This window comes from Lactuca sativa, chromosome 1 (assembly GCF_002870075.4).
Source record: "Lactuca sativa cultivar Salinas chromosome 1, Lsat_Salinas_v11, whole genome shotgun sequence".
NCBI lineage: Eukaryota > Viridiplantae > Streptophyta > Magnoliopsida > Asterales > Asteraceae > Lactuca > Lactuca sativa.
The window spans coordinates 156,661,694-156,673,942 of NC_056623.2; the positions used below are offsets into that span (position 1 = coordinate 156,661,694).

General features: G+C 36.2%; 1 pseudogene; it reads left to right on the forward strand.

The window, feature by feature from the left end:
• The first annotated feature begins 3,899 nt into the window (after positions 1-3,899).
• LOC111908890 (persulfide dioxygenase ETHE1 homolog, mitochondrial-like) lies at positions 3,900-8,478 on the forward strand (annotated as a pseudogene).
• Positions 8,479-12,249: the final 3,771 nt, after the last annotated feature.

A 12,249-nucleotide genomic window follows, 5' to 3' on the forward strand; every position in this document is an offset into this window, starting at 1 on the left:
CATCCCGCATCAAAACGGACCTTCAACCCCTCCGGGCAGAAGCTTTTCGACTGCGCAGACTCAATGTATGCGATCCATCTCCTAGTAGCAATGGGTCCTTCACCCCGTGAAAATCCAGCGCACCACTCCCACTGAAGTTCTTGAAGGACAGTGTGCCCGTACTAGCCTGGCTAGATGCCAAATCACTACTGAATGACCGGAGGCAATCCTCCATCATCTCGATAATCCCTTCCTTGATCGACCTAAAAATGACTGGGGTCGCATCAAGGATGACCCTCGTGATCTTAGACGCGATGAACTCGCGTAGCCCGTCATCAACCCGCTTGGATCCCGTGCCCGAGCCTGATCCTGATCCTGACCCAGATCCCGAACCTCGTGCTCCATGTTGTGTGGTCACCATTCTGAAAATAAACACATAAGCGTCAGGATCAAAGATATTCTCGAGAGGTCTGACATATTCTCCAAGCTTCCTGGTTCCATCTTGGCCCTCCTTGACTCGAGTACGAATCCTCGACCTCACCAAGTCCCTTTCTCACTAATCTTGTCCTAGGCATTCCTAGGGCACTCTCCGACCTACTCTCCGCCATCTGCTGCACTAGGGGTCCCTACCTCCATTCCCTAACTAGCTTGTGAGTACTGTAACATATCCGCCTGCTAGTTAGTTAAAGTTAGCTAGGACCCATATAACACAAAGCAAGCAGCATTCGTGCATTGAGTAACCAATTCAGGTATAACCTATTAAGGCTACCCTACTGCTGACTAGATAGCCCTAGCATACAGCTCATACAACAGGCACATAAGGCATCCTTCCTAGATCATTAGCCCTAATCTGGCATGTAGTTCTTAGAATGATATATCAGGCATACAAGACATCCTCCTAGATCCTTATCCCTAATCTAGCATGTAGTTCTCAGAATCATATACCATATAACATAACATAATATGTATGGATATCTTGGGGAAAACTTACTTGAGCTCAGCCGGTCGCACGCATCACACACCTTGTCCTTTCTCAAAAATTCTTTATCATAATTTTAGAAATCTGTTTACTTATGAAAAACATTTATTTCCTCAGTTTGAGTCTAAACACCCCCGAAGGTGTGTCCGAATCCCTCAAACCAAAGCTCTAATACCAACTTGTAACATCCCAATTTTCAAGGCTAAAATTTTTATTTTTAATGAAGAAATTTATAAAGCGGTTTACCAAAACATTGACAATTATTACATCAATTTATAAAACATAAAGTCGTTTCTCAAAACCATATCATCAAGAGTAATGTAAATAAAAGTATAATCCCAGAAAACTCCATGCGGAAATCATGAGTGTGTGTGTGTGATGCGATGCTACGCCGCCGGCTCCTTCCCCTTGGACGAAGAGTTACCTGAAAGCAAAACTAAAACTGTAAGCACAAATCTTAGTGAGTTCGCCCATCATACCACATACCGTACAATCACATAGCATACATACTGCCGGGAAATTCTAGGGTGCCCGACCTACCCGGTACGGCCATTCTGGGGTGCTGACCTACCCATGTAAAGCCATTCTAGGGTGCTGACGTACCCGTGTAAAGCCATTCTGGGGTGCTGAACTACCCGTCGGTCCTGGCAATCAAACTCTGGGGACTATTTCACCCCCTACTACTACCACATAACGACATACCGCATATCATAGTCTGTCTAGCAAAGTGGGGTACTAAACTACCCCTTCGACCCTATCGACCGGTATCCGGGGACTATTCCCCCTACTACCACTAGCACATATAACATATCATACTAGCATCCAATCATATAAGGTATTAGCGAACCTAGATGATTATCACAAAGACAATCATCTAATAACATCCTCTGTTGGTGGGCCGACATTGTGGCCTTAGACCCACCCCTACTGGAAGGCAACTCACCTCGATGTCGTGTAATGTTTGAACTTTCCTCGGCGTGCAAGTCGACTCCCCTCGAATCCTAAATCCCTACACGACAACCCTTCTAAGTTATTCATTTGAATATGCAACCCTAACCAGGGTCAGTCCCATTATAGTAAAAGTCAACATTAGTCAAAGTCAACTTCCAGTTGACTTGACTCGCCGAGTTGGTCTATCAACTCGTCGAGTGCATGCTCCTCTAACCCGAAAAAATCCCCGAATCCACTCGTCGAGTCTGGCAAGAACTCGACGGGTTCGCCTTCAATCTTACCCTCAGGACCATCTTCATCTGACTCACCGAGTTTACCCTTGAACTCGTCGAGCCCATCTCCCTCATATAAGCACGTCTAGTCTACGATTCACCGAGTTGTATGAACAACTTGTCGAATTCATCTTCAAAGGTTGGGAGATTTCCTTGGACTCGCCGAGCTTTCTCAAAAACTCGTTGATTCCCAGGCCCCTTAATGAGCGTTAACAACTGAGGGACCTTCCTTACTTTCATCTGGTCGTTCGACAGAAGGATTTGGTGGTTATTATGCTCTGAATTACCGAGTCATAAGAAAGACTCGTTGAGTCCACTCTTGACCATCACCATACAGTTAATCTTAATGGGTCTTAACACACCAAAACCATAGACCTGGCCTCCTAATGTCCATTTTACACGTTAATTCTTGAAATTGATGCATATACAAAGGGGCTTTTGGCTCAAAAAGCCATAAGAGATATCCTAGAAGAGACATGGGGCTCTCATGGCCATAAAGTTGGCACCTTTATGCCATGAGACCCCTCCTAAGGCCCCGATCTGAAGTCAAACTCCATACATCCCTTCATAATCCAAAAAATGGCTTAGAAAGCCCCAAAATCCAACCCCAAAGATGAATAAGCACATGGAAGACCAAGACAAGGGATATTTACTTTGAATGGGCTGGAAATGGAATAAATCTCCTGGATCTCTAAGCCCCAACTTGCACTCCCAAGCTCCTTTCCTCTTCTCAAGCTTCACAATCCACGAAAATGCACCAATATGGCCTTAGAACACAAAACAAGGCTAGGGTTTGGTTTTGCTTTCTAATGGGAGTGATACGGATGTTGGAGGCTGGGATAAGTTGTTTAAATAGGGTGCAAACCCTCAGATTTAGGGTTTTTACTCAAGCAGCACCTACTCGCTCGGGCTCCCGTCTCGTGGAGTAGGCCACTTAAACTCCCCCCGCGGTCACGAATCTACTCAATGAGTTAGGCCATCAACTCGTCGAGTCCCAGAACAAAACATGAAATCATTGAATTAAAAACATACCGGGAATCAGGTGTTACATGAGTGAATTTGAATTAAAAACATACTAGGAATCAGGCGTTACATGAGTGAATTACAAAATGGTCTGTGTGCTTTCAACTTTTTACCGTGAAAAATTTAAATTCTAGAAGGATACGTAAATGTAGCTTTACATTTTATGCTGTAAAAAGGAAGATTATAAAATCGTTATAGTTTTGATTCTTGATGGTTCTATAACAATATTTGATGTGCCTTTTCAGGCATGAATTATAATCTGATAACAGAAAATCGTATCGTATACAGCAACTTATGTGAATATAGGACAAAGGTTGTGCAGAAATATGGTGGTTTATGTTTGATGCAACAGTATACAATTGTTTCTTAATTCATCGCTTAAATTGCCAATATTTACTTAGTGATTCATTCAATATGGTTATGTTTAAGGTCAAATAATTGATTGCTAATTTGTTGGCGTTGAATATTTTTGAACTATATAAATAGTTTTGTCTATTTCAATTTAAATAACCTTCAATTAATTCTAGATGACCATATTTTTTTATATTTAGTTTGATAAATACATATTTGCAATGATATGATTAAATGTATAAAACATATCTTCATACGGTGGATCCAGGTTAAGATCCATGTTAACCTGGCCCGACATGACGTTCTAAGAGGGTGTTTTTTCATGTCAGGAAGTGATTGAGAATATGGTCGCTTTATCTCCAATGGATGTATTGAAACAAGAAGCAAAAGAAGAGGAGCAACCACCAAAAATCATATGGGATAAGTGGAGACGTGGAGGAATTATTGGAATTGTTGTTAAAACCGGTCACCTTTAATGTCGATTACTATTGGTATAGTTGTAGTATATCCAAAAAATTTAAAATCTAATAGAAAATTTATGTCTAACAATTGTTGCAAGATTTACTGTTTTACCACCAACATTGGGTACAATTATATTGGTTATTGTAGGGATTAGAAAACAAGTTTAATGTAATCAGTTTAGTGTATCTCAATAAAATTTTCTCGTTTTGTCCATTTCTTTGGAGTATCCAACCTCGCATAGCGGGGATTCTTCCATAGTTAGATTATAATTAAAAATCATAGCACAATTAAAAACAATAATTTATTTTTGTTGATAAAATATTTTTCTGTATTCTACTACTAAAACATATTCTGTATCTAGTTGACTACAGAGTATTCTGTAGCCACCTAGCTACGGATTTAGGTTCTGTAGCTATTTTGCAAATCTCAAAAAACCACTTAGATACACAAATAACCATAGTTAACCTTGCCTTTACAAGTTCTGTTGTCGATTATCTATAGATTTTTATTGTGTAGCAAATATTCGCCACAAAATAGCTACGAATTTCTATTATGTAGCCAATTAGCTACATATTTTTATTCTGTAACCGATTATGTAGCCAACTAAATACAAAAATAGATTGTGTAACAAGTTCGGTAGCAAAGTAGCTACAACCAACAACCCTGTAATATATTTCGTAGTAAAATAGCTACAAATTTTGATTTTGCAGCAACAGTTTGAGATTTACCTACGTAAATGCAACTTCATAGTCACTTCCGTAGAAAAATAGCTACGGACAACCATTCTATAGCATATTCCGTAGTATAATATCAACAGATTTTGATTATGTAGCAACTTTTTGTAGTTATTCCTAATTTAACAACATAATGTAAATTCGTAGCCATTTCCATAGCAAAATAGCTACGAAAAGCCATTTTGTAGCATATTCCGTAATAGAATAGCTACGAATATCGATTCCATAGAAACTTTCCGTAGCTATTTAGGATCTTTCTTGTAGTGCGTACCAACTTCCAAAGGTTAACACTATGTAATATTACCAGCATCAACGACATGATCAATAAAGGTACGTACTAGGTCAATATTCTTTTCACCTTCTTGCAAATTTCTCCATGAGTTGTAATATTTTCTTTCAGGTATAGATGAGGCAGAATACATTTTGATCTATAGAGAAATTGTACGGAACATCCAGTTTCATATGAATCATTTGGAGGAGATAGACTCGGAATTGCTTCCAACTCTAATGAACAGAAGTAAGATGAACCCATTCCCAAATCTCTATCTTTTCTGGTATGTTTCTTCACTTGAACTAAATGCATGTTGTTGGTGTGAATGTGTCACGACAACATATCCAAATAAGCCTTGATCTTACTAGTTATGTCTTAAAATTTTAATGTGTATTGATGTAACATCCCGAAAACCATAAGTAAAAATTTTATTTTTCGGTTCATCAACCCCAAACATCACATGTTTCAAAGCCATCCATGTACATACTATCACACAATATCAGAGTAAAAGAATTCATAAATCCAGAAATCATGAGGGTGAGATTGTTGTGGTATCATGTTGGGCCTTTCCCTCTAGTACCGAAGTACCTGAAACCAAAACATAACTATAAGCACAAAGCTTAGTGAGCTTCCCTAAAATGGAAATTAAATCGGACAACCATTTAACTTGCAGAATTAATTACCATACTGTTTGTGAAAATATTTATAAAATGTTATATTTTATACTTCACAAATGATTTTCACGTTATTTCTGTTAAAAGCATTAACCTTAGAATTTTGATACATTCTTGAACACACTCCCCTTAGATACGAGAGTGAAAGACTTCAGCACTTTAGATCCGTCCTTGATAACACTCCCCTGAATACGAGAGTGAAGGACTAATAAATTAGAAAGTTGTGTATTAATATTATATTTGATTTCATTAATCTTAAGATTGGAGTAACATCCTTGATAAAACTCCCCCTAGATTCGAGAGTGAAGGACTATCCCTGTAACCAGAGTCTCCTGGAGGGAGAGCGTGACTTGAGTGTATAGATCTATACAGGATTGACTACCCCGCACCTGGCTAATAGCTATAGCCGAACCAAAAGGTTCAAGGGTGACAAAAGTCATAAAACGATATTGGCCCCGTTCCGAGCCTTATCTAGTCTGTAGTATGGTTATGGAACTCGCAATCAAGATTATGAAGACTCTTCTATTTATTTATTAGTTTTATATACGTGTTAAAATTAATGTACTTTTAAGGATAACCAGACTTTCAGGAAACTTTACACAAATGCATTAAGTATGATAGATACTTGTACACGTCATTTCGGATCGATAACCAAACATAAACTTTTAGGAAAGTAAGGGTTTTTCCTGGGATAACTGAACTGTTCTTAACTAGACCGTGTAACTAATAGATAACTAAACTTTACTTTTAAGAAAGTATGAGATTTTCTTGGATTCATAACTTTTACAAAAAACAAAAGGAAACTCGTTCATTTTCAGAAAAACAAACCGCTTATGAACTCACCAGCTTTATGCTGATTTTTAAACTGCTTGTATTCTCAGGTCCACATTAGACAGATACCCCGTGATCTTTTGGAAGTTGGAGCGTATAGAAGACCTGTCTTAGCTTTTGTTCATATGATACTTATATGTATAACACTTGTAACACTTTGATTTCAAACAAATGTAATAATTCTATGTAATGTAATATTTTGTGTTTACTACACTTACTATGTACATTGGTTGCGATATTCATGACGTCCTCCACCCCGGAACGTTTCCGCCATCGGTTTCGGGGTGTGGCATGGTGCATGGTATGGATCATTCCCTGGTTTGAAAGTTGTTGTACCATACTCCTCTGAAGATGCTTGTGGTCTTCTAAAAGCTGCAATTAGAGACCCTGATCCTGTTGTTTTTCTTGAAATGAGTTGGTGAATCCTTCCCAGTTTCCGCAGAAGCCCTTAATTCAAGTTTCTGCCTCCCAATAGGAAAAGCAAAGGTTTTTCATCATAAAGATAAAGATACAAATTGTTTTTCTATTGTTGTTAAGTTAATGTGCTTACCTATATTACCTAACCTGAGTGTCACAGATTAAAAGAGAAGGGAAAGATATCGCCATCACTGCTTTCTCTAAGATGGTTGGCTATGCTCTTAAGGTTTCTTCCTTTCATCTATTTATTAGTTAGGAAAAAGGAACACTATAAAAGTCAAAATATTTCCCTTATTCAGAGGATAATGTGTTTAGGGTTTTGGTGCTGTTTGGCACTTTCTTTCTGTTGGAACTAATTTTTTTTTCATTTTTATTTATAGAATTTTAGATGGCGAATCGTTTTTAAGCATTCTATGTGGCACCACAGCTGGAAAGAACCATGTGTGCTTTTAATACTCAACTTTTACTGTATAATTTTTTATGTGCTGTGAATTGCCACCACTAAAAGAAGACATTGAAGACTTTGATTAAAGAAGACAAGTCCGTTTTACAATTTGATTCTAATTGCTGCTTTACTAGTATCCTTAAAGATTCTAGCTACAAGTCGATCCACCTAGTTGCAGATGAATTTGTACAGATTGAACACTAGGAGTTCTATGATTCATAAAGCCACTGCTTCGATTTTTGGGAATGGATTATTCTGTAAAAGATACAGATACATTGTTATTGCATGAGTATGTGATCGTGTTAAGAGAATAACCATTAGAAAGTTACTTACTTTAAGATAACAAATTTATGTGATGTTGCAGTTGGTTGACCCTGTAGATAGGACAGTGGAAAGGGATCTTTCTCTTGTAAAGGATCTGGGTTGAAACTTGTATATGCTATCAACACCCATGTGCATGCAGATCATGTCACTGGAAGTGGACTCATCAAGGTATAAAAGTATAAAACAACAGACCTCACTTTCTCTTCTCTTCCTCATCAAGAAGCTGTAAACAGACAATCATCATATAAGTAGACTAAAGTTCCTGGTGTCAAATCCATCATTGCCAAAGCAAGCAAAGCGTCAGCAGATATTCTTGTTGAAACTGGTGATAAGATCCAGTTTGGTGATCTTTACTTAGAGGTAACAAATCATATTCTTTCTCTACTAATTTCCTAATTTCCTAATTCTTTTTTGTGAAATCTTTAACTCAAATTAATTATCATTTTCTTCAAGGGTCGTGCAACTCCAGGGCATAATGTAGGATGTGTTACATATGTTACAGGAGATGCAGCTGATCAACCTCAACCAAGAATGGCTTTTACTGGTGATGCTGTTTTAATACGTGGATGTGGAAGAACAAATTTTCAGGTAGATAATTTTAATAGCAAAATAAATAGGGAAACAAAAAATTTCTATAATGGTATTATCGTCAAGCATTGATTATTTTTTATAATATTGCAGGGTGGAAGTTCACAGCAGCTATATGAATCTGTCTATTCACAAGCAAGAACAAGGAAATTGCCAACTGAAAGATGGAAGAATTAGTAGTATGGATTTTATTAATTTATTGTCACATAATATATTGAAAACACAAAAATATCATATTTTAATTGTCTTTATACTCTGTTGCTTGAGACTCTTCACAAATATATATATATATATATATATATATATATATATATATATATACATATATATATATATGTATATATATATATATATATATATATATATATATGTATATGTATATGTATATATATATATATAACAATGTATTGACAATTTGTTACTCATAATAGCAACATACTATGATTTTCTAGAAAATTGATTATTTTTGAAAAAATTTCAGTTGAGATATTCACTTGCAGTCTAGGTTCTTCTACAAATTATCGGTTCACTGCTTTTTTTTAACTTATTTATCATATTGGGTAAGTAGAAGAAAATCTATAAATATATTTTGGAATTTATGCATATTAGAGTATTAGTACAGCAGTCTTTTTGTTGATTTGGGAAGTCCGCCATACTATATCTATTCTTCATATAAGTTATTAATCTTTTATGCAGATTTTGAGTGACTTGAAGCATGGTTTTTGGCCTTTTCAAGTTGACCAAAGTAAAAGCCCATTTCTAAGAGTAGCAGAGGCTGCTAACTGCTATGATAGATCTGCATATACTAAAAAAGGGTCCCTTTTAACTCTTGTTACTCTTTCTCTTAGATAATAGATGAACAAAAATTTCATCATGAATCCTGAACTGTGTTTTTATATTTATTTATTTATTTGGGGTGTATTTACATTTTATACTAGATTGGAGGTGTCTAAAAAGTTGAAAACTCTTACATGCTTCTTGTTTTAATATTTTATACAAGTATGGGCTGTATTGAAGTCTGGATTCTTGGCAAAAGGTATTTTACTACATGCGTATTAAATTTTAATATTTTTTAAAATAAATTGATGATGCTTGAAGCCTTTCTGAATACTAATGTGTTGATGAAAACAGGTACCATGTGGAAATAAAAGCATAACAATAAGAAGTAGAAACAAGAAGGTGTGCCTTAATAGCAATTTAGTATTAGGTTATATGGTTAGGGAAAAACTCTTATTAACAATGTATAATTTGCTCGCCTTAATACCAATGTATTACAATTTTTTGACATGACGTTATGGATGAAATTGATTGTTTTGGTATATATGTGTTTCCATATTTTTGTATTATGCGTAAATGGGTATCGTAATGATGCGCCGTAAATGTATATCGTAAATGGTTGCTGAAGTTTATGACACGCAAATGCGTGTCTATTCATTTATGACAGGGTCTTTAATGAAACGCAATGCGTGTCCTCAACGTGCGTCGTAAGGTTACAACACGCAAATGCGTGTCGTCTTCCTTTATGACAGGGGCTTCCCTGATACGGATTGCGTCTTGTAAATGCGTCTCATAAATGTGCGTCGTAAATGTGAGTCATCTATAGACGACGCACAAAAGCACGTCGTCTCTCGTTATGACAGGGCCTTCCTTGACATGCATTTGCGTGTCGTCTGAGCGTTTTACGACACACATTGCGCGTCGTAAAAGGCTGTTTTTCTAGTAGTGTGGGGAACTCACTATGCATTTATGCTTACAATGTTATGTGTATGTGTTTTAGGTACCAGTGAGGATCGCGGGAAGGCGCCGACATGATCAGTACACACTTATTGTCACACCCCCAAACCAAGGATGGTGGAAACGTCCGGGGGTGGAGGACTTCATGTATAGTATCATAACCATAATTGCAATAGTAATTTAAGCAAACACAACCAACATATATATAATTGAAAGAGTTACATCATTGTATGAATTACATGTTTCCAAATCAATTACAATATGTTAACAAAATATGAAATGTTGTTGCCTTAACGTCCCATCCTTGAAATGCACTTGGTTACCTATTTAGTGATTTCCTGAGAATACAAGTTGTTTGAAAAAAAAGTGTCAACATAAAGGTTGGTGAGTTCATAAGCTTTTGTTTTAAACTTGATGAAAGTATTTCTCTTGTAAATGTCATGTTTGTTCCAGAAAAATCCGATATTTTCCTTAAAATGTGTAACGTAGTCTTATATCCAAAGACCGAAGTGTATAAGTAACCTTTCTTACTTATAAAAATAATATATGCTTAAATCGACAAAAACACGTTTGAATTCAATGAAATTCCCATAAATTCTTATGTTTGTTAATACTTTCTCTGAGTTACTATAACCATGCTATGACCTAGTTGGCCTGAAACGACGTTCTTCAGGCGTTGGAAATGTTTATGACATTTGTCACCCCAGACCTGCCGGTCTAACTGTTGCATGCAGTTAATACAACTATGACGCTCTCCCTCCAAGAGACTCTGGTTACAATGCATGACTTATTGGTAAATGTGAAGCGAATGTCTTTCAAAGTCATTAACGAATTTACGTGTAATGTAATGAAAATCCCTTTTTGTATAAACGTACCCTTTTTGTGTGAGAGTGTTATGTAATGTATCACAAACTATACATATTATTATTTATCAAAACAATGGTAGTAGTGGTAATGTACGTAAATTAGATTTAACATAGTTTATTCAAATGTTCGTATGAAATGGATGTACTTTGATTATAACAATTTCTTATCTTTTATATGTGTATCAAAATCCATTTATAAACTGATGTATGTCTACATATCAAGAGAAAATGTCATTTACTTACAATAACATATATTCTCATAAAGATGTACACCTTGCTCGACATGTTACAAGGTGAAATGAAATTGTTAGTATTTTTCTGTCATTAACAGATTCAGTTACTGTTCTTAGAAAACTTATAGAGAATTCATAATAGATCCAAATCAGAATCCGTAAATTCTGGGAGTTTGGAAAATGAGTCTAGTTTGTTCATAAATATTCCCATGATTTTTAGTGACCTCCAACTTAGGTGAAAATGTCCATAAACACAGACTGGTCCAGATTGGTTCTTGAAATGATAGGCAGTTTTGTAAAAATCACCATAAATGGTAGAAAAATCGTATGGAGATTTGCAAGTATCCATTTTAAAGCTAAGAACTTGAACACCTTGTACCTTGTACAGTTTTGAAAACTAAAAAGGTTTAGTTGACCAAAACAGTCCGTGAATGGGGTCCAACTTTTCTGATGTAAGCTGTTAGAAATATTTAGTTGTGTTCTTGGTGATTTAACTTGTACCCCTCCCCCCCACTTAAAACGTAAGAAAATATGAAAATATAGGGGTGTGAACTCACATTTAATGATTTTGTTGGATGGATGTTGGAGAAGAGAAGTCTCCAACTCAAGAACACTTGAGGATTACTTTAAAGATTCAAGAATCTAACACAATAATGATGGAGCTTGTGTAAGCAATCAATGATTTGAATAAAATGAGGTGTAATAAATTACAAGGAGGATGAATTATACTTACAAAGAGTCTAAGAAAGCTTGAAGATCAACCTTGAATCTCGGATTTTTAGAGAGAGAAAGTGAGGGAAAGTTGTGTTTGATCTTTTGGTAAAATGAGAGAAATGAGTGAAGTGAGGAGTGTGGAGTGATGTTCGAGCTATAATAATGTGGGAAAAGGTTAGAAATGATGAAAAAGTACATTGAAAAGACCTAGGAATGGTGGGAGGAGTGTGGCTGGTCAAGGAGTGGGTGTGAGGAGTTGCTTGTGTCATAAGCTACAGGAAAGTCAACACTCCACCTTTATTACTCCAACCACTAAATCTTGGATAAGATTTGCATTAAAAACGTGAATAATTAAGACATATGGGTCTTAATATGTTAAAATAAAGGTTTGGATGAAAATC